The sequence below is a fragment of the Chiloscyllium plagiosum genome, unplaced genomic scaffold (assembly GCF_037043375.1).
Source record: "Chiloscyllium plagiosum isolate Xiang-an unplaced genomic scaffold, Cpla_swu_hap1 HiC_scaffold_44, whole genome shotgun sequence".
NCBI classification, from domain to species: domain Eukaryota; kingdom Metazoa; phylum Chordata; class Chondrichthyes; order Orectolobiformes; family Hemiscylliidae; genus Chiloscyllium; species Chiloscyllium plagiosum.
The window spans coordinates 15,199,748-15,223,472 of record NW_028270182.1 but is presented as its reverse complement, the minus strand read 5'-3'; the positions used below and the strand labels follow the sequence as shown (position 1 = coordinate 15,223,472).

Genomic DNA, 23,725 nt, shown 5'->3' with positions numbered 1-23,725 from the left:
GAGCTCCAAAAACAACACCGCTTGACTGCAGCTTGTCTCTTAATGCTGTGTCCTTCGAAGAAAACACATCCGTGGTTCAGGAGAGAGCAAAAGCAGGCACCCAGTGACGAGCTTAAGACTCCACCTCGGGATTGGCATCATCCTGTGCCTCCCATTCTGGCAGAAATGTGATGAGATCTGACTCAAAGGTGCTAAAAGGGCGGCTCTTACAATTGGCCCGTAGGCAGATTTCACTCGCACGTCCCAAATTCAACAAGGGCCGGGACGAAGCAAGTCGAGGTTCCGCCGAGATTCGAACTCGGATCGCTGGATTCAAAGTCCAGAGTGCTAGCCATTACACCACGGAACCAGCAGTGCTGCGGCCTCAGGCAGCCTGAGCTTTCCTGCATTCACACTTGCAGCAACGCTCTCAGAATCTGGTCTCTTGATGCTGCGTCCTTGGCAGGGAATACTTGCGTGGTACAGGGCAGAGCAAAAGCAGATCGTGCGCTTGTCGCAGGAGCATCGCAAACACTGTGGCAAGGTGAAAACCAGCCCACTTCCATCATGGGTGTGGGAATTTGTGAAACCCACAGTTTTGTCGAAGACAATCGCTCACGCTGCCAGAAAGAAGGCTCCACCGAGATTTGAACTCGGATCGCTGGATTCAGAGTCCAGAGTGCTCACCATTACACCATGGAACCCTGAGATAGCAGGGGCTGCCGAATCACTGCTCAAGGATGTTTGCCTCATTCGTCAAGCGGGTGAACAGCAACGACAAGGATCACAATGGCAACTGTGGATCTGCTGATCCAGCAGCTCGTGCACTCGGTCTTTCACAAGTGCAACCACGCTGTCTCGGCCTGCTGCCCTGTAAGGCCGGTCGCCCTCGCCTCCGAAATCCACTTTGCCGAAGTTTTCGGGCCGTGCCAGATATGCCAACCTGTCCACGAAACCTAGTTTCTCAGCGGGAGCAGGGTTGCTGTTGGCCATGAACAACTCTGAGCCGGGCTACTGCTCGCTAATCTCTCTCACTGGCAAACTTTCAAGCTGCTGGACAATCGCCTCGCCAGCATTTCACTTTGGCTTCAGCTTTCTCACCTCACAGTTAGCCTTCTGCTAAGTACAGCTGTAGGACAAGTGGCACATCTGCAGTACAGCTGCCTTTTCAAACAGCACCGCTGCTGTTTCTCTCCCTTACCGGCGGCCATCGCTGTGTCAGCGCTGCGATGAGCAATGCTTTTAAGCAAAGTGAGATCTCAGACGGATTGTGTTCAAGAGCACGTGTCCCTGGCTTTCCGGGACTCTGTATTGTATGCAGTGTTTTTTATGTCGTCGGACTGTCTTGTATGTACAAATGTCATTGTTACCGTTTTGTAGTGATTGAAACTGGGATTTGAGGTTCCTGGTTTCCCTGAAAACTGGTTGAATGGTAGGGCTTGGGGCCTGGCTTTGCTGCTCCTCTCCCTGGTAAAATTGCTGTTTCTCTGTGTCCAGCTGTTACTGTGAATTGTTTGGCAAACTGTGAATTGTTTAATCAAATGAAAGAAAAGAGCACCTGTCCAGCATGCGCCTCATTTCAATTCCTGTCACCTTTTCACCAGCTGCCTGTGGAACACAGAGAGGAGCTCCAAAAACAACACCGCTTGACTGCAGCTTGTCTCTTAATGCTGTGTCCTTCGAAGAAAACACATCCGTGGTTCAGGAGAGAGCAAAAGCAGGCACCCAGTGACGAGCTTAAGACTCCACCTCGGGATTGGCATCATCCTGTGCCTCCCATTCTGGCAGAAATGTGATGAGATCTGACTCAAAGGTGCTAAAAGGGCAGCTCTTACAATTGGCCCGTAGGCAGATTTCACTCGCACGTCCCAAATTCAACAAGGGCCGGGACGAAGCAAGTCGAGGTTCCGCCGAGATTCGAACTCGGATCGCTGGATTCAAAGTCCAGAGTGCTAGCCATTACACCACGGAACCAGCAGTGCTGCGGCCTCAGGCAGCCTGAGCTTTCCTGCATTCACACTTGCAGCAACGCTCTCAGAATCTGGTCTCTTGATGCTGCGTCCTTGGCAGGGAATACTTGCGTGGTACAGGGCAGAGCAAAAGCAGATCGTGCGCTTGTCGCAGGAGCATCGCAAACACTGTGGCAAGGTGAAAACCAGCCCACTTCCATCATGGGTGTGGGAATTTGTGAAACCCACAGTTTTGTCGAAGACAATCGCTCACGCTGCCAGAAAGAAGGCTCCACCGAGATTTGAACTCGGATCGCTGGATTCAGAGTCCAGAGTGCTCACCATTACACCATGGAACCCTGAGATAGCAGGGGCTGCCGAATCACTGCTCAAGGATGTTTGCCTCATTCGTCAAGCGGGTGAACAGCAACGACAAGGATCACAATGGCAACTGTGGATCTGCTGATCCAGCAGCTCGTGCACTCGGTCTTTCACAAGTGCAACCACGCTGTCTCGGCCTGCTGCCCTGTAAGGCCGGTCGCCCTCGCCTCCGAAATCCACTTTGCCGAAGTTTTCGGGCCGTGCCAGATATGCCAACCTGTCCACGAAACCTAGTTTCTCAGCGGGAGCAGGGTTGCTGTTGGCCATGAACAACTCTGAGCCGGGCTACTGCTCGCTAATCTCTCTCACTGGCAAACTTTCAAGCTGCTGGACAATCGCCTCGCCAGCATTTCACTTTGGCTTCAGCTTTCTCACCTCACAGTTAGCCTTCTGCTAAGTACAGCTGTAGGACAAGTGGCACATCTGCAGTACAGCTGCCTTTTCAAACAGCACCGCTGCTGTTTCTCTCCCTTACCGGCGGCCATCGCTGTGTCAGCGCTGCGATGAGCAATGCTTTTAAGCAAAGTGAGATCTCAGACGGATTGTGTTCAAGAGCACGTGTCCCTGGCTTTCCGGGACTCTGTATTGTATGCAGTGTTTTTTATGTCGTCGGACTGTCTTGTATGTACAAATGTCATTGTTACCGTTTTGTAGTGATTGAAACTGGGATTTGAGGTTCCTGGTTTCCCTGAAAACTGGTTGAATGGTAGGGCTTGGGGCCTGGCTTTGCTGCTCCTCTCCCTGGTAAAATTGCTGTTTCTCTGTGTCCAGCTGTTACTGTGAATTGTTTGGCAAACTGTGAATTGTTTAATCAAATGAAAGAAAAGAGCACCTGTCCAGCATGCGCCTCATTTCAATTCCTGTCACCTTTTCACCAGCTGCCTGTGGAACACAGAGAGGAGCTCCAAAAACAACACCGCTTGACTGCAGCTTGTCTCTTAATGCTGTGTCCTTCGAAGAAAACACATCCGTGGTTCAGGAGAGAGCAAAAGCAGGCACCCAGTGACGAGCTTAAGACTCCACCTCGGGATTGGCATCATCCTGTGCCTCCCATTCTGGCAGAAATGTGATGAGATCTGACTCAAAGGTGCTAAAAGGGCAGCTCTTACAATTGGCCCGTAGGCAGATTTCACTCGCACGTCCCAAATTCAACAAGGGCCGGGACGAAGCAAGTCGAGGTTCCGCCGAGATTCGAACTCGGATCGCTGGATTCAAAGTCCAGAGTGCTAGCCATTACACCACGGAACCAGCAGTGCTGCGGCCTCAGGCAGCCTGAGCTTTCCTGCATTCACACTTGCAGCAACGCTCTCAGAATCTGGTCTCTTGATGCTGCGTCCTTGGCAGGGAATACTTGCGTGGTACAGGGCAGAGCAAAAGCAGATCGTGCGCTTGTCGCAGGAGCATCGCAAACACTGTGGCAAGGTGAAAACCAGCCCACTTCCATCATGGGTGTGGGAATTTGTGAAACCCACAGTTTTGTCGAAGACAATCGCTCACGCTGCCAGAAAGAAGGCTCCACCGAGATTTGAACTCGGATCGCTGGATTCAGAGTCCAGAGTGCTCACCATTACACCATGGAACCCTGAGATAGCAGGGGCTGCCGAATCACTGCTCAAGGATGTTTGCCTCATTCGTCAAGCGGGTGAACAGCAACGACAAGGATCACAATGGCAACTGTGGATCTGCTGATCCAGCAGCTCGTGCACTCGGTCTTTCACAAGTGCAACCACGCTGTCTCGGCCTGCTGCCCTGTAAGGCCGGTCGCCCTCGCCTCCGAAATCCACTTTGCCGAAGTTTTCGGGCCGTGCCAGATATGCCAACCTGTCCACGAAACCTAGTTTCTCAGCGGGAGCAGGGTTGCTGTTGGCCATGAACAACTCTGAGCCGGGCTACTGCTCGCTAATCTCTCTCACTGGCAAACTTTCAAGCTGCTGGACAATCGCCTCGCCAGCATTTCACTTTGGCTTCAGCTTTCTCACCTCACAGTTAGCCTTCTGCTAAGTACAGCTGTAGGACAAGTGGCACATCTGCAGTACAGCTGCCTTTTCAAACAGCACCGCTGCTGTTTCTCTCCCTTACCGGCGGCCATCGCTGTGTCAGCGCTGCGATGAGCAATGCTTTTAAGCAAAGTGAGATCTCAGACGGATTGTGTTCAAGAGCACGTGTCCCTGGCTTTCCGGGACTCTGTATTGTATGCAGTGTTTTTTATGTCGTCGGACTGTCTTGTATGTACAAATGTCATTGTTACCGTTTTGTAGTGATTGAAACTGGGATTTGAGGTTCCTGGTTTCCCTGAAAACTGGTTGAATGGTAGGGCTTGGGGCCTGGCTTTGCTGCTCCTCTCCCTGGTAAAATTGCTGTTTCTCTGTGTCCAGCTGTTACTGTGAATTGTTTGGCAAACTGTGAATTGTTTAATCAAATGAAAGAAAAGAGCACCTGTCCAGCATGCGCCTCATTTCAATTCCTGTCACCTTTTCACCAGCTGCCTGTGGAACACAGAGAGGAGCTCCAAAAACAACACCGCTTGACTGCAGCTTGTCTCTTAATGCTGTGTCCTTCGAAGAAAACACATCCGTGGTTCAGGAGAGAGCAAAAGCAGGCACCCAGTGACGAGCTTAAGACTCCACCTCGGGATTGGCATCATCCTGTGCCTCCCATTCTGGCAGAAATGTGATGAGATCTGACTCAAAGGTGCTAAAAGGGCAGCTCTTACAATTGGCCCGTAGGCAGATTTCACTCGCACGTCCCAAATTCAACAAGGGCCGGGACGAAGCAAGTCGAGGTTCCGCCGAGATTCGAACTCGGATCGCTGGATTCAAAGTCCAGAGTGCTAGCCATTACACCACGGAACCAGCAGTGCTGCGGCCTCAGGCAGCCTGAGCTTTCCTGCATTCACACTTGCAGCAACGCTCTCAGAATCTGGTCTCTTGATGCTGCGTCCTTGGCAGGGAATACTTGCGTGGTACAGGGCAGAGCAAAAGCAGATCGTGCGCTTGTCGCAGGAGCATCGCAAACACTGTGGCAAGGTGAAAACCAGCCCACTTCCATCATGGGTGTGGGAATTTGTGAAACCCACAGTTTTGTCGAAGACAATCGCTCACGCTGCCAGAAAGAAGGCTCCACCGAGATTTGAACTCGGATCGCTGGATTCAGAGTCCAGAGTGCTCACCATTACACCATGGAACCCTGAGATAGCAGGGGCTGCCGAATCACTGCTCAAGGATGTTTGCCTCATTCGTCAAGCGGGTGAACAGCAACGACAAGGATCACAATGGCAACTGTGGATCTGCTGATCCAGCAGCTCGTGCACTCGGTCTTTCACAAGTGCAACCACGCTGTCTCGGCCTGCTGCCCTGTAAGGCCGGTCGCCCTCGCCTCCGAAATCCACTTTGCCGAAGTTTTCGGGCCGTGCCAGATATGCCAACCTGTCCACGAAACCTAGTTTCTCAGCGGGAGCAGGGTTGCTGTTGGCCATGAACAACTCTGAGCCGGGCTACTGCTCGCTAATCTCTCTCACTGGCAAACTTTCAAGCTGCTGGACAATCGCCTCGCCAGCATTTCACTTTGGCTTCAGCTTTCTCACCTCACAGTTAGCCTTCTGCTAAGTACAGCTGTAGGACAAGTGGCACATCTGCAGTACAGCTGCCTTTTCAAACAGCACCGCTGCTGTTTCTCTCCCTTACCGGCGGCCATCGCTGTGTCAGCGCTGCGATGAGCAATGCTTTTAAGCAAAGTGAGATCTCAGACGGATTGTGTTCAAGAGCACGTGTCCCTGGCTTTCCGGGACTCTGTATTGTATGCAGTGTTTTTTATGTCGTCGGACTGTCTTGTATGTACAAATGTCATTGTTACCGTTTTGTAGTGATTGAAACTGGGATTTGAGGTTCCTGGTTTCCCTGAAAACTGGTTGAATGGTAGGGCTTGGGGCCTGGCTTTGCTGCTCCTCTCCCTGGTAAAATTGCTGTTTCTCTGTGTCCAGCTGTTACTGTGAATTGTTTGGCAAACTGTGAATTGTTTAATCAAATGAAAGAAAAGAGCACCTGTCCAGCATGCGCCTCATTTCAATTCCTGTCACCTTTTCACCAGCTGCCTGTGGAACACAGAGAGGAGCTCCAAAAACAACACCGCTTGACTGCAGCTTGTCTCTTAATGCTGTGTCCTTCGAAGAAAACACATCCGTGGTTCAGGAGAGAGCAAAAGCAGGCACCCAGTGACGAGCTTAAGACTCCACCTCGGGATTGGCATCATCCTGTGCCTCCCATTCTGGCAGAAATGTGATGAGAACTGACTCAAAGGTGCTAAAAGGGCGGCTCTTACAATTGGCCCGTAGGCAGATTTCACTCGCACGTCCCAAATTCAACAAGGGCCGGGACGAAGCAAGTCGAGGTTCCGCCGAGATTCGAACTCGGATCGCTGGATTCAAAGTCCAGAGTGCTAGCCATTACACCACGGAACCAGCAGTGCTGCGGCCTCAGGCAGCCTGAGCTTTCCTGCATTCACACTTGCAGCAACGCTCTCAGAATCTGGTCTCTTGATGCTGCGTCCTTGGCAGGGAATACTTGCGTGGTACAGGGCAGAGCAAAAGCAGATCGTGCGCTTGTCGCAGGAGCATCGCAAACACTGTGGCAAGGTGAAAACCAGCCCACTTCCATCATGGGTGTGGGAATTTGTGAAACCCACAGTTTTGTCGAAGACAATCGCTCACGCTGCCAGAAAGAAGGCTCCACCGAGATTTGAACTCGGATCGCTGGATTCAGAGTCCAGAGTGCTCACCATTACACCATGGAACCCTGAGATAGCAGGGGCTGCCGAATCACTGCTCAAGGATGTTTGCCTCATTCGTCAAGCGGGTGAACAGCAACGACAAGGATCACAATGGCAACTGTGGATCTGCTGATCCAGCAGCTCGTGCACTCGGTCTTTCACAAGTGCAACCACGCTGTCTCGGCCTGCTGCCCTGTAAGGCCGGTCGCCCTCGCCTCCGAAATCCACTTTGCCGAAGTTTTCGGGCCGTGCCAGATATGCCAACCTGTCCACGAAACCTAGTTTCTCAGCGGGAGCAGGGTTGCTGTTGGCCATGAACAACTCTGAGCCGGGCTACTGCTCGCTAATCTCTCTCACTGGCAAACTTTCAAGCTGCTGGACAATCGCCTCGCCAGCATTTCACTTTGGCTTCAGCTTTCTCACCTCACAGTTAGCCTTCTGCTAAGTACAGCTGTAGGACAAGTGGCACATCTGCAGTACAGCTGCCTTTTCAAACAGCACCGCTGCTGTTTCTCTCCCTTACCGGCGGCCATCGCTGTGTCAGCGCTGCGATGAGCAATGCTTTTAAGCAAAGTGAGATCTCAGACGGATTGTGTTCAAGAGCACGTGTCCCTGGCTTTCCGGGACTCTGTATTGTATGCAGTGTTTTTTATGTCGTCGGACTGTCTTGTATGTACAAATGTCATTGTTACCGTTTTGTAGTGATTGAAACTGGGATTTGAGGTTCCTGGTTTCCCTGAAAACTGGTTGAATGGTAGGGCTTGGGGCCTGGCTTTGCTGCTCCTCTCCCTGGTAAAATTGCTGTTTCTCTGTGTCCAGCTGTTACTGTGAATTGTTTGGCAAACTGTGAATTGTTTAATCAAATGAAAGAAAAGAGCACCTGTCCAGCATGCGCCTCATTTCAATTCCTGTCACCTTTTCACCAGCTGCCTGTGGAACACAGAGAGGAGCTCCAAAAACAACACCGCTTGACTGCAGCTTGTCTCTTAATGCTGTGTCCTTCGAAGAAAACACATCCGTGGTTCAGGAGAGAGCAAAAGCAGGCACCCAGTGACGAGCTTAAGACTCCACCTCGGGATTGGCATCATCCTGTGCCTCCCATTCTGGCAGAAATGTGATGAGATCTGACTCAAAGGTGCTAAAAGGGCAGCTCTTACAATTGGCCCGTAGGCAGATTTCACTCGCACGTCCCAAATTCAACAAGGGCCGGGACGAAGCAAGTCGAGGTTCCGCCGAGATTCGAACTCGGATCGCTGGATTCAAAGTCCAGAGTGCTAGCCATTACACCACGGAACCAGCAGTGCTGCGGCCTCAGGCAGCCTGAGCTTTCCTGCATTCACACTTGCAGCAACGCTCTCAGAATCTGGTCTCTTGATGCTGCGTCCTTGGCAGGGAATACTTGCGTGGTACAGGGCAGAGCAAAAGCAGATCGTGCGCTTGTCGCAGGAGCATCGCAAACACTGTGGCAAGGTGAAAACCAGCCCACTTCCATCATGGGTGTGGGAATTTGTGAAACCCACAGTTTTGTCGAAGACAATCGCTCACGCTGCCAGAAAGAAGGCTCCACCGAGATTTGAACTCGGATCGCTGGATTCAGAGTCCAGAGTGCTCACCATTACACCATGGAACCCTGAGATAGCAGGGGCTGCCGAATCACTGCTCAAGGATGTTTGCCTCATTCGTCAAGCGGGTGAACAGCAACGACAAGGATCACAATGGCAACTGTGGATCTGCTGATCCAGCAGCTCGTGCACTCGGTCTTTCACAAGTGCAACCACGCTGTCTCGGCCTGCTGCCCTGTAAGGCCGGTCGCCCTCGCCTCCGAAATCCACTTTGCCGAAGTTTTCGGGCCGTGCCAGATATGCCAACCTGTCCACGAAACCTAGTTTCTCAGCGGGAGCAGGGTTGCTGTTGGCCATGAACAACTCTGAGCCGGGCTACTGCTCGCTAATCTCTCTCACTGGCAAACTTTCAAGCTGCTGGACAATCGCCTCGCCAGCATTTCACTTTGGCTTCAGCTTTCTCACCTCACAGTTAGCCTTCTGCTAAGTACAGCTGTAGGACAAGTGGCACATCTGCAGTACAGCTGCCTTTTCAAACAGCACCGCTGCTGTTTCTCTCCCTTACCGGCGGCCATCGCTGTGTCAGCGCTGCGATGAGCAATGCTTTTAAGCAAAGTGAGATCTCAGACGGATTGTGTTCAAGAGCACGTGTCCCTGGCTTTCCGGGACTCTGTATTGTATGCAGTGTTTTTTATGTCGTCGGACTGTCTTGTATGTACAAATGTCATTGTTACCGTTTTGTAGTGATTGAAACTGGGATTTGAGGTTCCTGGTTTCCCTGAAAACTGGTTGAATGGTAGGGCTTGGGGCCTGGCTTTGCTGCTCCTCTCCCTGGTAAAATTGCTGTTTCTCTGTGTCCAGCTGTTACTGTGAATTGTTTGGCAAACTGTGAATTGTTTAATCAAATGAAAGAAAAGAGCACCTGTCCAGCATGCGCCTCATTTCAATTCCTGTCACCTTTTCACCAGCTGCCTGTGGAACACAGAGAGGAGCTCCAAAAACAACACCGCTTGACTGCAGCTTGTCTCTTAATGCTGTGTCCTTCGAAGAAAACACATCCGTGGTTCAGGAGAGAGCAAAAGCAGGCACCCAGTGACGAGCTTAAGACTCCACCTCGGGATTGGCATCATCCTGTGCCTCCCATTCTGGCAGAAATGTGATGAGATCTGACTCAAAGGTGCTAAAAGGGCAGCTCTTACAATTGGCCCGTAGGCAGATTTCACTCGCACGTCCCAAATTCAACAAGGGCCGGGACGAAGCAAGTCGAGGTTCCGCCGAGATTCGAACTCGGATCGCTGGATTCAAAGTCCAGAGTGCTAGCTATTACACCACGGAACCAGCAGTGCTGCGGCCTCAGGCAGCCTGAGCTTTCCTGCATTCACACTTGCAGCAACGCTCTCAGAATCTGGTCTCTTGATGCTGCGTCCTTGGCAGGGAATACTTGCGTGGTACAGGGCAGAGCAAAAGCAGATCGTGCGCTTGTCGCAGGAGCATCGCAAACACTGTGGCAAGGTGAAAACCAGCCCACTTCCATCATGGGTGTGGGAATTTGTGAAACCCACAGTTTTGTCGAAGACAATCGCTCACGCTGCCAGAAAGAAGGCTCCACCGAGATTTGAACTCGGATCGCTGGATTCAGAGTCCAGAGTGCTCACCATTACACCATGGAACCCTGAGATAGCAGGGGCTGCCGAATCACTGCTCAAGGATGTTTGCCTCATTCGTCAAGCGGGTGAACAGCAACGACAAGGATCACAATGGCAACTGTGGATCTGCTGATCCAGCAGCTCGTGCACTCGGTCTTTCACAAGTGCAACCACGCTGTCTCGGCCTGCTGCCCTGTAAGGCCGGTCGCCCTCGCCTCCGAAATCCACTTTGCCGAAGTTTTCGGGCCGTGCCAGATATGCCAACCTGTCCACGAAACCTAGTTTCTCAGCGGGAGCAGGGTTGCTGTTGGCCATGAACAACTCTGAGCCGGGCTACTGCTCGCTAATCTCTCTCACTGGCAAACTTTCAAGCTGCTGGACAATCGCCTCGCCAGCATTTCACTTTGGCTTCAGCTTTCTCACCTCACAGTTAGCCTTCTGCTAAGTACAGCTGTAGGACAAGTGGCACATCTGCAGTACAGCTGCCTTTTCAAACAGCACCGCTGCTGTTTCTCTCCCTTACCGGCGGCCATCGCTGTGTCAGCGCTGCGATGAGCAATGCTTTTAAGCAAAGTGAGATCTCAGACGGATTGTGTTCAAGAGCACGTGTCCCTGGCTTTCCGGGACTCTGTATTGTATGCAGTGTTTTTTATGTCGTCGGACTGTCTTGTATGTACAAATGTCATTGTTACCGTTTTGTAGTGATTGAAACTGGGATTTGAGGTTCCTGGTTTCCCTGAAAACTGGTTGAATGGTAGGGCTTGGGGCCTGGCTTTGCTGCTCCTCTCCCTGGTAAAATTGCTGTTTCTCTGTGTCCAGCTGTTACTGTGAATTGTTTGGCAAACTGTGAATTGTTTAATCAAATGAAAGAAAAGAGCACCTGTCCAGCATGCGCCTCATTTCAATTCCTGTCACCTTTTCACCAGCTGCCTGTGGAACACAGAGAGGAGCTCCAAAAACAACACCGCTTGACTGCAGCTTGTCTCTTAATGCTGTGTCCTTCGAAGAAAACACATCCGTGGTTCAGGAGAGAGCAAAAGCAGGCACCCAGTGACGAGCTTAAGACTCCACCTCGGGATTGGCATCATCCTGTGCCTCCCATTCTGGCAGAAATGTGATGAGATCTGACTCAAAGGTGCTAAAAGGGCAGCTCTTACAATTGGCCCGTAGGCAGATTTCACTCGCACGTCCCAAATTCAACAAGGGCCGGGACGAAGCAAGTCGAGGTTCCGCCGAGATTCGAACTCGGATCGCTGGATTCAAAGTCCAGAGTGCTAGCCATTACACCACGGAACCAGCAGTGCTGCGGCCTCAGGCAGCCTGAGCTTTCCTGCATTCACACTTGCAGCAACGCTCTCAGAATCTGGTCTCTTGATGCTGCGTCCTTGGCAGGGAATACTTGCGTGGTACAGGGCAGAGCAAAAGCAGATCGTGCGCTTGTCGCAGGAGCATCGCAAACACTGTGGCAAGGTGAAAACCAGCCCACTTCCATCATGGGTGTGGGAATTTGTGAAACCCACAGTTTTGTCGAAGACAATCGCTCACGCTGCCAGAAAGAAGGCTCCACCGAGATTTGAACTCGGATCGCTGGATTCAGAGTCCAGAGTGCTCACCATTACACCATGGAACCCTGAGATAGCAGGGGCTGCCGAATCACTGCTCAAGGATGTTTGCCTCATTCGTCAAGCGGGTGAACAGCAACGACAAGGATCACAATGGCAACTGTGGATCTGCTGATCCAGCAGCTCGTGCACTCGGTCTTTCACAAGTGCAACCACGCTGTCTCGGCCTGCTGCCCTGTAAGGCCGGTCGCCCTCGCCTCCGAAATCCACTTTGCCGAAGTTTTCGGGCCGTGCCAGATATGCCAACCTGTCCACGAAACCTAGTTTCTCAGCGGGAGCAGGGTTGCTGTTGGCCATGAACAACTCTGAGCCGGGCTACTGCTCGCTAATCTCTCTCACTGGCAAACTTTCAAGCTGCTGGACAATCGCCTCGCCAGCATTTCACTTTGGCTTCAGCTTTCTCACCTCACAGTTAGCCTTCTGCTAAGTACAGCTGTAGGACAAGTGGCACATCTGCAGTACAGCTGCCTTTTCAAACAGCACCGCTGCTGTTTCTCTCCCTTACCGGCGGCCATCGCTGTGTCAGCGCTGCGATGAGCAATGCTTTTAAGCAAAGTGAGATCTCAGACGGATTGTGTTCAAGAGCACGTGTCCCTGGCTTTCCGGGACTCTGTATTGTATGCAGTGTTTTTTATGTCGTCGGACTGTCTTGTATGTACAAATGTCATTGTTACCGTTTTGTAGTGATTGAAACTGGGATTTGAGGTTCCTGGTTTCCCTGAAAACTGGTTGAATGGTAGGGCTTGGGGCCTGGCTTTGCTGCTCCTCTCCCTGGTAAAATTGCTGTTTCTCTGTGTCCAGCTGTTACTGTGAATTGTTTGGCAAACTGTGAATTGTTTAATCAAATGAAAGAAAAGAGCACCTGTCCAGCATGCGCCTCATTTCAATTCCTGTCACCTTTTCACCAGCTGCCTGTGGAACACAGAGAGGAGCTCCAAAAACAACACCGCTTGACTGCAGCTTGTCTCTTAATGCTGTGTCCTTCGAAGAAAACACATCCGTGGTTCAGGAGAGAGCAAAAGCAGGCACCCAGTGACGAGCTTAAGACTCCACCTCGGGATTGGCATCATCCTGTGCCTCCCATTCTGGCAGAAATGTGATGAGATCTGACTCAAAGGTGCTAAAAGGGCAGCTCTTACAATTGGCCCGTAGGCAGATTTCACTCGCACGTCCCAAATTCAACAAGGGCCGGGACGAAGCAAGTCGAGGTTCCGCCGAGATTCGAACTCGGATCGCTGGATTCAAAGTCCAGAGTGCTAGCCATTACACCACGGAACCAGCAGTGCTGCGGCCTCAGGCAGCCTGAGCTTTCCTGCATTCACACTTGCAGCAACGCTCTCAGAATCTGGTCTCTTGATGCTGCGTCCTTGGCAGGGAATACTTGCGTGGTACAGGGCAGAGCAAAAGCAGATCGTGCGCTTGTCGCAGGAGCATCGCAAACACTGTGGCAAGGTGAAAACCAGCCCACTTCCATCATGGGTGTGGGAATTTGTGAAACCCACAGTTTTGTCGAAGACAATCGCTCACGCTGCCAGAAAGAAGGCTCCACCGAGATTTGAACTCGGATCGCTGGATTCAGAGTCCAGAGTGCTCACCATTACACCATGGAACCCTGAGATAGCAGGGGCTGCCGAATCACTGCTCAAGGATGTTTGCCTCATTCGTCAAGCGGGTGAACTGCAACGACAAGGATCACAATGGCAACTGTGGATCTGCTGATCCAGCAGCTCGTGCACTCGGTCTTTCACAAGTGCAACCACGCTGTCTCGGCCTGCTGCCCTGTAAGGCCGGTCGCCCTCGCCTCCGAAATCCACTTTGCCGAAGTTTTCGGGCCGTGCCAGATATGCCAACCTGTCCACGAAACCTAGTTTCTCAGCGGGAGCAGGGTTGCTGTTGGCCATGAACAACTCTGAGCCGGGCTACTGCTCGCTAATCTCTCTCACTGGCAAACTTTCAAGCTGCTGGACAATCGCCTCGCCAGCATTTCACTTTGGCTTCAGCTTTCTCACCTCACAGTTAGCCTTCTGCTAAGTACAGCTGTAGGACAAGTGGCACATCTGCAGTACAGCTGCCTTTTCAAACAGCACCGCTGCTGTTTCTCTCCCTTACCGGCGGCCATCGCTGTGTCAGCGCTGCGATGAGCAATGCTTTTAAGCAAAGTGAGATCTCAGACGGATTGTGTTCAAGAGCACGTGTCCCTGGCTTTCCGGGACTCTGTATTGTATGCAGTGTTTTTTATGTCGTCGGACTGTCTTGTATGTACAAATGTCATTGTTACCGTTTTGTAGTGATTGAAACTGGGATTTGAGGTTCCTGGTTTCCCTGAAAACTGGTTGAATGGTAGGGCTTGGGGCCTGGCTTTGCTGCTCCTCTCCCTGGTAAAATTGCTGTTTCTCTGTGTCCAGCTGTTACTGTGAATTGTTTGGCAAACTGTGAATTGTTTAATCAAATGAAAGAAAAGAGCACCTGTCCAGCATGCGCCTCATTTCAATTCCTGTCACCTTTTCACCAGCTGCCTGTGGAACACAGAGAGGAGCTCCAAAAACAACACCGCTTGACTGCAGCTTGTCTCTTAATGCTGTGTCCTTCGAAGAAAACACATCCGTGGTTCAGGAGAGAGCAAAAGCAGGCACCCAGTGACGAGCTTAAGACTCCACCTCGGGATTGGCATCATCCTGTGCCTCCCATTCTGGCAGAAATGTGATGAGATCTGACTCAAAGGTGCTAAAAGGGCGGCTCTTACAATTGGCCCGTAGGCAGATTTCACTCGCACGTCCCAAATTCAACAAGGGCCGGGACGAAGCAAGTCGAGGTTCCGCCGAGATTCGAACTCGGATCGCTGGATTCAAAGTCCAGAGTGCTAGCCATTACACCACGGAACCAGCAGTGCTGCGGCCTCAGGCAGCCTGAGCTTTCCTGCATTCACACTTGCAGCAACGCTCTCAGAATCTGGTCTCTTGATGCTGCGTCCTTGGCAGGGAATACTTGCGTGGTACAGGGCAGAGCAAAAGCAGATCGTGCGCTTGTCGCAGGAGCATCGCAAACACTGTGGCAAGGTGAAAACCAGCCCACTTCCATCATGGGTGTGGGAATTTGTGAAACCCACAGTTTTGTCGAAGACAATCGCTCTCGCTGCCAGAAAGAAGGCTCCACCGAGATTTGAACTCGGATCGCTGGATTCAGAGTCCAGAGTGCTCACCATTACACCATGGAACCCTGAGATAGCAGGGGCTGCCGAATCACTGCTCAAGGATGTTTGCCTCATTCGTCAAGCGGGTGAACAGCAACGACAAGGATCACAATGGCAACTGTGGATCTGCTGATCCAGCAGCTCGTGCACTCGGTCTTTCACAAGTGCAACCACGCTGTCTCGGCCTGCTGCCCTGTAAGGCCGGTCGCCCTCGCCTCCGAAATCCACTTTGCCGAAGTTTTCGGGCCGTGCCAGATATGCCAACCTGTCCACGAAACCTAGTTTCTCAGCGGGAGCAGGGTTGCTGTTGGCCATGAACAACTCTGAGCCGGGCTACTGCTCGCTAATCTCTCTCACTGGCAAACTTTCAAGCTGCTGGACAATCGCCTCGCCAGCATTTCACTTTGGCTTCAGCTTTCTCACCTCACAGTTAGCCTTCTGCTAAGTACAGCTGTAGGACAAGTGGCACATCTGCAGTACAGCTGCCTTTTCAAACAGCACCGCTGCTGTTTCTCTCCCTTACCGGCGGCCATCGCTGTGTCAGCGCTGCGATGAGCAATGCTTTTAAGCAAAGTGAGATCTCAGACGGATTGTGTTCAAGAGCACGTGTCCCTGGCTTTCCGGGACTCTGTATTGTATGCAGTGTTTTTTATGTCGTCGGACTGTCTTGTATGTACAAATGTCATTGTTACCGTTTTGTAGTGATTGAAACTGGGATTTGAGGTTCCTGGTTTCCCTGAAAACTGGTTGAATGGTAGGGCTTGGGGCCTGGCTTTGCTGCTCCTCTCCCTGGTAAAATTGCTGTTTCTCTGTGTCCAGCTGTTACTGTGAATTGTTTGGCAAACTGTGAATTGTTTAATCAAATGAAAGAAAAGAGCACCTGTCCAGCATGCGCCTCATTTCAATTCCTGTCACCTTTTCACCAGCTGCCTGTGGAACACAGAGAGGAGCTCCAAAAACAACACCGCTTGACTGCAGCTTGTCTCTTAATGCTGTGTCCTTCGAAGAAAACACATCCGTGGTTCAGGAGAGAGCAAAAGCAGGCACCCAGTGACGAGCTTAAGACTCCACCTCGGGATTGGCATCATCCTGTGCCTCCCATTCTGGCAGAAATGTGATGAGATCTGACTCAAAGGTGCTAAAAGGGCGGCTCTTACAATTGGCCCGTAGGCAGATTTCACTCGCACGTCCCAAATTCAACAAGGGCCGGGACGAAGCAAGTCGAGGTTCCGCCGAGATTCGAACTCGGATCGCTGGATTCAAAGTCCAGAGTGCTAGCCATTACACCACGGAACCAGCAGTGCTGCGGCCTCAGGCAGCCTGAGCTTTCCTGCATTCACACTTGCAGCAACGCTCTCAGAATCTGGTCTCTTGATGCTGCGTCCTTGGCAGGGAATACTTGCGTGGTACAGGGCAGAGCAAAAGCAGATCGTGCGCTTGTCGCAGGAGCATCGCAAACACTGTGGCAAGGTGAAAACCAGCCCACTTCCATCATGGGTGTGGGAATTTGTGAAACCCACAGTTTTGTCGAAGACAATCGCTCACGCTGCCAGAAAGAAGGCTCCACCGAGATTTGAACTCGGATCGCTGGATTCAGAGTCCAGAGTGCTCACCATTACACCATGGAACCCTGAGATAGCAGGGGCTGCCGAATCACTGCTCAAGGATGTTTGCCTCATTCGTCAAGCGGGTGAACAGCAACGACAAGGATCACAATGGCAACTGTGGATCTGCTGATCCAGCAGCTCGTGCACTCGGTCTTTCACAAGTGCAACCACGCTGTCTCGGCCTGCTGCCCTGTAAGGCCGGTCGCCCTCGCCTCCGAAATCCACTTTGCCGAAGTTTTCGGGCCGTGCCAGATATGCCAACCTGTCCACGAAACCTAGTTTCTCAGCGGGAGCAGGGTTGCTGTTGGCCATGAACAACTCTGAGCCGGGCTACTGCTCGCTAATCTCTCTCACTGGCAAACTTTCAAGCTGCTGGACAATCGCCTCGCCAGCATTTCACTTTGGCTTCAGCTTTCTCACCTCACAGTTAGCCTTCTGCTAAGTACAGCTGTCGGACAAGTCGCACATCTGCAGTACAGCTGCCTTTTCAAACAGCACCGCTGCTGTTTCTCTCCCTTACCGGCGGCCATCGCTGTGTCAGCGCTGCGATGAGCAATGCTTTTAAGCAAAGTGAGATCTCAGACGGATTGTGTTCAAGAGCACGTGTCCCTGGCTTTCCGGGAGTCTGTATTGTATGCAGTGTTTTTTATGTCGTCGGACTGTCTTGTATGTACAAATGTCATTGTTACCGTTTTGTAGTGATTGAAACTGGGATTTGAGGTTCCTGGTTTCCCTGAAAACTGGTTGAATGGTAGGGCTTGGGGCCTGGCTTTGCTGCTCCTCTCCCTGGTAAAATTGCTGTTTCTCTGTGTCCAGCTGTTACTGTGGATTGTTTGGCAAACTGTGAATTGTTTAATCAAATGAAAGAAAAGAGCACCTGTCCAGCATGCGCCTCATTTCAATTCCTGTCACCTTTTCACCAGCTGCCTGTGGAACACAGAGAGGAGCTCCAAAAACAACACCGCTTGACTGCAGCTTGTCTCTTAATGCTGTGTCCTTCGAAGAAAACACATCCGTGGTTCAGGAGAGAGCAAAAGCAGGCACCCAGTGACGAGCTTAAGACTCCACCTCGGGATTGGCATCATCCTGTGCCTCCCATTCTGGCAGAAATGTGATGAGATCTGACTCAAAGGTGCTAAAAGGGCGGCTCTTACAATTGGCCCGTAGGCAGATTTCACTCGCACGTCCCAAATTAAACAAGGGCCGGGACAAAGCAAGTCGAGGTTCCGCCGAGATTCGAACTCGGATCGCTGGATTCAAAGTCCAGAGTGCTAGCCATTACACCACGGAACCAGCAGTGCTGCGGCCTCAGGCAGCCTGAGCTTTCCTGCATTCACACTTGCAGCAACGCTCTCAGAATCTGGTCTCTTGATGCTGCGTCCTTGGCAGGGAATACTTGCGTGGTACAGGGCAGAGCAAAAGCAGCGCGTGCGCTTGACGCAGGAGCATCGCAAACACTGTGGCAAGGTGAAAACCAGCCCACTTCCATCATGGGTGTGGGAATTTGTGAAACCAACAGTTTTGTCGAAGACAATCGCTCTCGCTGCCAGAAAGAAGGCTCCACCGAGATTTGAACTCGGATCGCTGGATTCAGAGTCCAGAGTGCTCACCATTACACCATGGAACCTTGAGATAGCAGGGGCTGCCGAATCACTGCTCAAGGATGTTTGCCTCATTCGTCAAGCGGGTGAACAGCAACGACAAGGATCACAATGGCAACTGTGGATCTGCTGATCCAGCAGCTCGTGCACTCGGTCTTTCACAAGTGCAACCACGCTGTCTCGGCCTGCTGCCCTGTAAGGCCGGTCGCCCTCGCCTCCGAAATCCACTTTGCCGAAGTTTTCGGGCCGTGCCAGATATGCCAACCTGTCCACGAAACCTAGTTTCTCAGCGGGAGCAGGGTTGCTGTTGGCCATGAACAACTCTGAGCCGGGCTACTGCTCGCTAATCTCTCTCACTGGCAAACTTTCAAGCTGCTGGACAATCGCCTCGCCAGCATTTCACTTTGGCTTCAGCTTTCTCACCTCACAGTTAGCCTTCTGCTAAGTACAGCTGTAGGACAAGTCGCACATCTGCAGTACAGCTGCCTTTTCAAACAGCACCGCTGCTGTTTCTCTCCCTTACCGGCGGCCATCGCTGTGTCAGCGCTGCGATGAGCAATGCTTTTAAGCAAAGTGCGATCTCAGACGGATTGTGGTCAAGAGCACGTGTCCCTGGCTTTCCGGGAGTCTGTATTGTATGCAGTGTTTTTTATGTCGTCGGACTGTCTTGTATGTACAAATGTCATTGTTACCGTTTTGTAGTGATTGAAACTGGGATTTGAGGTTCCTGGTTTCCCTGAAAACTGGTTGAATGGTAGGGCTTGGGGCCTGGCTTTGCTGCTCCTCTCCCTGGTAAAATTGCTGTTTCTCTGTGTCCAGCTGTTACTGTGAATTGTTTGGCAAACTGTGAATTGTTTAATCAAATGAAAGAAAAGAGCACCTGTCCAGCATGCGCCTCATTTCAATTCCTGTCACCTTTTCACCAGCTGCCTGTGGAACACAGAGAGGAGCTCCAAAAACAACACCGCTTGACTGCAGCTTGTCTCTTAATGCTGTGTCCTTCGAAGAAAACACATCCGTGGTTCAGGAGAGAGCAAAAGCAGGCACCCAGTGACGAGCTTAAGACTCCACCTCGGGATTGGCATCATCCTGTGCCTCCCATTCTGGCAGAAATGTGATGAGATCTGACTCAAAGGTGCTAAAAGGGCGGCTCTTACAATTGGCCCGTAGGCAGATTTCACTCGCACGTCCCAAATTAAACAAGGGCCGGGACAAAGCAAGTCGAGGTTCCGCCGAGATTCGAACTCGGATCGCTGGATTCAAAGTCCAGAGTGCTAGCCATTACACCACGGAACCAGCAGTGCTGCGGCCTCAGGCAGCCTGAGCTTTCCTGCATTCACACTTGCAGCAACGCTCTCAGAATCTGGTCTCTTGATGCTGCGTCCTTGGCAGGGAATACTTGCGTGGTACAGGGCAGAGCAAAAGCAGATCGTGCGCTTGACGCAGGAGCATCGCAAACACTGTGGCAAGGTGAAAACCAGCCCACTTCCATCATGGGTGTGGGAATTTGTGAAACCAACAGTTTTGTCGAAGACAATCGCTCTCGCTGCCAGAAAGAAGGCTCCACCGAGATTTGAACTCGGATCGCTGGATTCAGAGTCCAGAGTGCTCACCATTACACCATGGAACCTTGAGATAGCAGGGGCTGCCGAATCACTGCTCAAGGATGTTTGCCTCATTCGTCAAGCGGGTGAACAGCAACGACAAGGATCACAATGGCAACTGTGGATCTGCTGATCCAGCAGCTCGTGCACTCGGTCTTTCACAAGTGCAACCACGCTGTCTCGGCCTGCTGCCCTGTAAGGCCGGTCGCCCTCGCCTCCGAAATCCACTTTGCCGAAGTTTTCGGGCCGTGCCAGATATGCCAACCTGTCCACGAAACCTAGTTTCTCAGCGGGAGCAGGGTTGCTGTTGGCCATGAACAACTCTGAGCCGGGCTACTGCTCGCTAATCTCTCTCACTGGCAAACTTTCAAGCTGCTGGACAATCGCCTCGCCAGCATTTCACTTTGGCTTCAGCTTTCTCACCTCACAGTTAGCCTTCTGCTAAGTACAGCTGTAGGACAAGTCGCACATCTGCAGTACAGCTGCCTTTTCAAACAGCACCGCTGCTGTTTCTCTCCCTTACCGGCGGCCATCGCTGTGTCAGCGCTGCGATGAGCAATGCTTTTAAGCAAAGTGCGATCTCAGACGGATTGTGTTCAAGAGCACGTGTCCCTGGCTTTCCGGGAGTCTGTATTGTATGCAGTGTTTTTTATGTCGTCGGACTGTCTTGTATGTACAAATGTCATTGTTACCGTTTTGTAGTGATTGAAACTGGGATTTGAGGTTCCTGGTTTCCCTGAAAACTGGTTGAATGGTAGGGCTTGGGGCCTGGCTTTGCTGCTCCTCTCCCTGGTAAAATTGCTGTTTCTCTGTGTCCAGCTGTTACTGTGAATTGTTTGGCAAACTGTGAATTGTTTAATCAAATGAAAGAAAAGAGCACCTGTCCAGCATGCGCCTCATTTCAATTCCTGTCACCTTTTCACCAGCTGCCTGTGGAACACAGAGAGGAGCTCCAAAAACAACACCGCTTGACTGCAGCTTGTCTCTTAATGCTGTGTCCTTCGAAGAAAACACATCCGTGGTTCAGGAGAGAGCAAAAGCAGGCACCCAGTGACGAGCTTAAGACTCCACCTCGGGATTGGCATCATCCTGTGCCTCCCATTCTGGCAGAAATGTGATGAGATCTGACTCAAAGGTGCTAAAAGGGCGGCTCTTACAATTGGCCCGTAGGCAGATTTCACTCGCACGTCCCAAATTAAACAAGGGCCGGGACAAAGCAAGTCGAGGTTCCGCCGAGATTCGAACTCGGATCGCTGGATTCAAAGTCCAGAGTGCTAGCCATTACACCACGGAACCAGCAGTGCTGCGGCCTCAGGCAGCCTGAGCTTTCCTGCATTCACACTTGCAGCAACGCTCTCAGAATCTGGTCTCTTGATGCTGCGTCCTTGGCAGGGAATACTTGCGTGGTACAGGGCAGAGCAAAAGCAGCGCGTGCGCTTGACGCAGGAGCATCGCAAACACTGTGGCAAGGTGAAAACCAGCCCACTTCCATCATGGGTGTGGGAATTTGTGAAACCAACAGTTTTGTCGAAGACAATCGCTCACGCTGCCAGAAAGAAGGCTCCACCGAGATTTGAACTCGGATCGCTGGATTCAGAGTCCAGAGTGCTCACCATTACACCATGGAACCTTGAGATAGCAGGGGCTGCCGAATCACTGCTCAAGGATGTTTGCCTCATTCGTCAAGCGGGTGAACAGCAACGACAAGGATCACAATGGCAACTGTGGATCTGCTGATCCAGCAGCTCGTGCACTCGGTCTTTCACAAGTGCAACCACGCTGTCTCGGCCTGCTGCCCTGTAAGGCCGGTCGCCCTCGCCTCCGAAATCCACTTTGCCGAAGTTTTCGGGCCGTGCCAGATATGCCAACCTGTCCACGAAACCTAGTTTCTCAGCGGGAGCAGGGTTGGCCATGAACAACTCTGAGCCGGGCTACTGCTCGCTAATCTCTCTCACTGGCAAACTTTCAAGCTGCTGGACAATCGCCTCGCCAGCATTTCACTTTGGCTTCAGCTTTCTCACCTCACAGTTAGCCTTCTGCTAAGTACAGCTGTAGGACAAGTCGCACATCTGCAGTACAGCTGCCTTTTCAAACAGCACCGCTGCTGTTTCTCTCCCTTACCGGCGGCCATCGCTGTGTCAGCGCTGCGATGAGCAATGCTTTTAAGCAAAGTGCGATCTCAGACGGATTGTGTTCAAGAGCACGTGTCCCTGGCTTTCCGGGAGTCTGTATTGTATGCAGTGTTTTTTATGTCGTCGGACTGTCTTGTATGTACAAATGTCATTGTTACCGTTTTGTAGTGATTGAAACTGGGATTTGAGGTTCCTGGTTTCCCTGAAAACTGGTTGAATGGTAGGGCTTGGGGCCTGGCTTTGCTGCTCCTCTCCCTGGTAAAATTGCTGTTTCTCTGTGTCCAGCTGTTACTGTGAATTGTTTGGCAAACTGTGAATTGTTTAATCAAATGAAAGAAAAGAGCACCTGTCCAGCATGCGCCTCATTTCAATTCCTGTCACCTTTTCACCAGCTGCCTGTGGAACACAGAGAGGAGCTCCAAAAACAACACCGCTTGACTGCAGCTTGTCTCTTAATGCTGTGTCCTTCGAAGAAAACACATCCGTGGTTCAGGAGAGAGCAAAAGCAGGCACCCAGTGACGAGCTTAAGACTCCACCTCGGGATTGGCATCATCCTGTGCCTCCCATTCTGGCAGAAATGTGATGAGATCTGACTCAAAGGTGCTAAAAGGGCGGCTCTTACAATTGGCCCGTAGGCAGATTTCACTCGCACGTCCCAAATTAAACAAGGGCCGGGACAAAGCAAGTCGAGGTTCCGCCGAGATTCGAACTCGGATCGCTGGATTCAAAGTCCAGAGTGCTAGCCATTACACCACGGAACCAGCAGTGCTGCGGCCTCAGGCAGCCTGAGCTTTCCTGCATTCACACTTGCAGCAACGCTCTCAGAATCTGGTCTCTTGATGCTGCGTCCTTGGCAGGGAATACTTGCGTGGTACAGGGCAGAGCAAAAGCAGCGCGTGCGCTTGACGCAGGAGCATCGCAAACACTGTGGCAAGGTGAAAACCAGCCCACTTCCATCATGGGTGTGGGAATTTGTGAAACCAACAGTTTTGTCGAAGACAATCGCTCTCGCTGCCAGAAAGAAGGCTCCACCGAGATTTGAACTCGGATCGCTGGATTCAGAGTCCAGAGTGCTCACCATCACACCATGGAACCTTGAGATAGCAGGGGCTGCCGAATCACTGCTCAAGGATGTTTGCCTCATTCGTCAAGCGGGTGAACAGCAACGACAAGGATCACAATGGCAACTGTGGATCTGCTGATCCAGCAGCTCGTGCACTCGGTCTTTCACAAGTGCAACCACGCTGTCTCGGCCTGCTGCCCTGTAAGGCCGGTCGCCCTCGCCTCCGAAATCCACTTTGCCGAAGTTTTCGGGCCGTGCCAGATATGCCAACCTGTCCACGAAACCTAGTTTCTCAGCGGGAGCAGGGTTGCTGTTGGCCATGAACAACTCTGAGCCGGGCTACTGCTCGCTAATCTCTCTCACTGGCAAACTTTCAAGCTGCTGGACAATCGCCTCGCCAGCATTTCACTTTGGCTTCAGCTTTCTCACCTCACAGTTAGCCTTCTGCTAAGTACAGCTGGAGGACAAGTCGCACATCTGCAGTACAGCTGCCTTTTCAAACAGCACCGCTGCTGTTCCTCTCCCTTACCGGCGGCCATCGCTGTGTCAGCGCTGCGATGAGCAATGCTTTTAAGCAAAGTGAGATCTCAGACGGATTGTGTTCAAGAGCACGTGTCCCTGGCT

General features: G+C 51.7%; 30 non-coding genes across 30 annotated transcripts; all 30 read right to left on the bottom strand.

The window, feature by feature from the left end:
• Positions 1–277: 277 nt before the first annotated feature.
• trnaq-uug (transfer RNA glutamine (anticodon UUG)) lies at positions 278–349 on the bottom strand. The gene has a single exon. It is a non-coding gene; the product is annotated as a tRNA-Gln (tRNA).
• A 262-nt stretch (positions 350–611) lies between these two features.
• trnaq-cug (transfer RNA glutamine (anticodon CUG)) lies at positions 612–683 on the bottom strand. Its single transcript has one exon. It is a non-coding gene; the product is annotated as a tRNA-Gln (tRNA).
• A 1,198-nt stretch (positions 684–1,881) lies between these two features.
• trnaq-uug (transfer RNA glutamine (anticodon UUG)) lies at positions 1,882–1,953 on the bottom strand. Its single transcript has one exon. It is a non-coding gene; the product is annotated as a tRNA-Gln (tRNA).
• A 262-nt stretch (positions 1,954–2,215) lies between these two features.
• On the bottom strand, positions 2,216–2,287 carry trnaq-cug (transfer RNA glutamine (anticodon CUG)). Its single transcript has one exon. It is a non-coding gene; the product is annotated as a tRNA-Gln (tRNA).
• Positions 2,288–3,485: 1,198 nt separating this feature from the next.
• trnaq-uug (transfer RNA glutamine (anticodon UUG)) lies at positions 3,486–3,557 on the bottom strand. The gene has a single exon. It is a non-coding gene; the product is annotated as a tRNA-Gln (tRNA).
• A 262-nt stretch (positions 3,558–3,819) lies between these two features.
• On the bottom strand, positions 3,820–3,891 carry trnaq-cug (transfer RNA glutamine (anticodon CUG)). Its single transcript has one exon. It is a non-coding gene; the product is annotated as a tRNA-Gln (tRNA).
• A 1,198-nt stretch (positions 3,892–5,089) lies between these two features.
• Positions 5,090–5,161, bottom strand: trnaq-uug (transfer RNA glutamine (anticodon UUG)). The gene has a single exon. It is a non-coding gene; the product is annotated as a tRNA-Gln (tRNA).
• A 262-nt stretch (positions 5,162–5,423) lies between these two features.
• On the bottom strand, positions 5,424–5,495 carry trnaq-cug (transfer RNA glutamine (anticodon CUG)). The gene has a single exon. It is a non-coding gene; the product is annotated as a tRNA-Gln (tRNA).
• Positions 5,496–6,693: 1,198 nt separating this feature from the next.
• trnaq-uug (transfer RNA glutamine (anticodon UUG)) lies at positions 6,694–6,765 on the bottom strand. The gene has a single exon. It is a non-coding gene; the product is annotated as a tRNA-Gln (tRNA).
• A 262-nt stretch (positions 6,766–7,027) lies between these two features.
• On the bottom strand, positions 7,028–7,099 carry trnaq-cug (transfer RNA glutamine (anticodon CUG)). Its single transcript has one exon. It is a non-coding gene; the product is annotated as a tRNA-Gln (tRNA).
• Positions 7,100–8,297: 1,198 nt separating this feature from the next.
• trnaq-uug (transfer RNA glutamine (anticodon UUG)) lies at positions 8,298–8,369 on the bottom strand. Its single transcript has one exon. It is a non-coding gene; the product is annotated as a tRNA-Gln (tRNA).
• Positions 8,370–8,631: 262 nt separating this feature from the next.
• trnaq-cug (transfer RNA glutamine (anticodon CUG)) lies at positions 8,632–8,703 on the bottom strand. Its single transcript has one exon. It is a non-coding gene; the product is annotated as a tRNA-Gln (tRNA).
• Positions 8,704–9,901: 1,198 nt separating this feature from the next.
• Positions 9,902–9,973, bottom strand: trnaq-uug (transfer RNA glutamine (anticodon UUG)). Its single transcript has one exon. It is a non-coding gene; the product is annotated as a tRNA-Gln (tRNA).
• Positions 9,974–10,235: 262 nt separating this feature from the next.
• On the bottom strand, positions 10,236–10,307 carry trnaq-cug (transfer RNA glutamine (anticodon CUG)). The gene has a single exon. It is a non-coding gene; the product is annotated as a tRNA-Gln (tRNA).
• Positions 10,308–11,505: 1,198 nt separating this feature from the next.
• Positions 11,506–11,577, bottom strand: trnaq-uug (transfer RNA glutamine (anticodon UUG)). The gene has a single exon. It is a non-coding gene; the product is annotated as a tRNA-Gln (tRNA).
• A 262-nt stretch (positions 11,578–11,839) lies between these two features.
• On the bottom strand, positions 11,840–11,911 carry trnaq-cug (transfer RNA glutamine (anticodon CUG)). Its single transcript has one exon. It is a non-coding gene; the product is annotated as a tRNA-Gln (tRNA).
• A 1,198-nt stretch (positions 11,912–13,109) lies between these two features.
• On the bottom strand, positions 13,110–13,181 carry trnaq-uug (transfer RNA glutamine (anticodon UUG)). Its single transcript has one exon. It is a non-coding gene; the product is annotated as a tRNA-Gln (tRNA).
• Positions 13,182–13,443: 262 nt separating this feature from the next.
• On the bottom strand, positions 13,444–13,515 carry trnaq-cug (transfer RNA glutamine (anticodon CUG)). Its single transcript has one exon. It is a non-coding gene; the product is annotated as a tRNA-Gln (tRNA).
• A 1,198-nt stretch (positions 13,516–14,713) lies between these two features.
• On the bottom strand, positions 14,714–14,785 carry trnaq-uug (transfer RNA glutamine (anticodon UUG)). The gene has a single exon. It is a non-coding gene; the product is annotated as a tRNA-Gln (tRNA).
• Positions 14,786–15,047: 262 nt separating this feature from the next.
• Positions 15,048–15,119, bottom strand: trnaq-cug (transfer RNA glutamine (anticodon CUG)). The gene has a single exon. It is a non-coding gene; the product is annotated as a tRNA-Gln (tRNA).
• A 1,198-nt stretch (positions 15,120–16,317) lies between these two features.
• trnaq-uug (transfer RNA glutamine (anticodon UUG)) lies at positions 16,318–16,389 on the bottom strand. Its single transcript has one exon. It is a non-coding gene; the product is annotated as a tRNA-Gln (tRNA).
• A 262-nt stretch (positions 16,390–16,651) lies between these two features.
• Positions 16,652–16,723, bottom strand: trnaq-cug (transfer RNA glutamine (anticodon CUG)). Its single transcript has one exon. It is a non-coding gene; the product is annotated as a tRNA-Gln (tRNA).
• Positions 16,724–17,921: 1,198 nt separating this feature from the next.
• Positions 17,922–17,993, bottom strand: trnaq-uug (transfer RNA glutamine (anticodon UUG)). Its single transcript has one exon. It is a non-coding gene; the product is annotated as a tRNA-Gln (tRNA).
• A 262-nt stretch (positions 17,994–18,255) lies between these two features.
• trnaq-cug (transfer RNA glutamine (anticodon CUG)) lies at positions 18,256–18,327 on the bottom strand. Its single transcript has one exon. It is a non-coding gene; the product is annotated as a tRNA-Gln (tRNA).
• A 1,198-nt stretch (positions 18,328–19,525) lies between these two features.
• On the bottom strand, positions 19,526–19,597 carry trnaq-uug (transfer RNA glutamine (anticodon UUG)). Its single transcript has one exon. It is a non-coding gene; the product is annotated as a tRNA-Gln (tRNA).
• A 262-nt stretch (positions 19,598–19,859) lies between these two features.
• trnaq-cug (transfer RNA glutamine (anticodon CUG)) lies at positions 19,860–19,931 on the bottom strand. Its single transcript has one exon. It is a non-coding gene; the product is annotated as a tRNA-Gln (tRNA).
• Positions 19,932–21,129: 1,198 nt separating this feature from the next.
• trnaq-uug (transfer RNA glutamine (anticodon UUG)) lies at positions 21,130–21,201 on the bottom strand. Its single transcript has one exon. It is a non-coding gene; the product is annotated as a tRNA-Gln (tRNA).
• Positions 21,202–21,463: 262 nt separating this feature from the next.
• Positions 21,464–21,535, bottom strand: trnaq-cug (transfer RNA glutamine (anticodon CUG)). Its single transcript has one exon. It is a non-coding gene; the product is annotated as a tRNA-Gln (tRNA).
• A 1,192-nt stretch (positions 21,536–22,727) lies between these two features.
• On the bottom strand, positions 22,728–22,799 carry trnaq-uug (transfer RNA glutamine (anticodon UUG)). Its single transcript has one exon. It is a non-coding gene; the product is annotated as a tRNA-Gln (tRNA).
• A 262-nt stretch (positions 22,800–23,061) lies between these two features.
• trnaq-cug (transfer RNA glutamine (anticodon CUG)) lies at positions 23,062–23,133 on the bottom strand. Its single transcript has one exon. It is a non-coding gene; the product is annotated as a tRNA-Gln (tRNA).
• Positions 23,134–23,725: the final 592 nt, after the last annotated feature.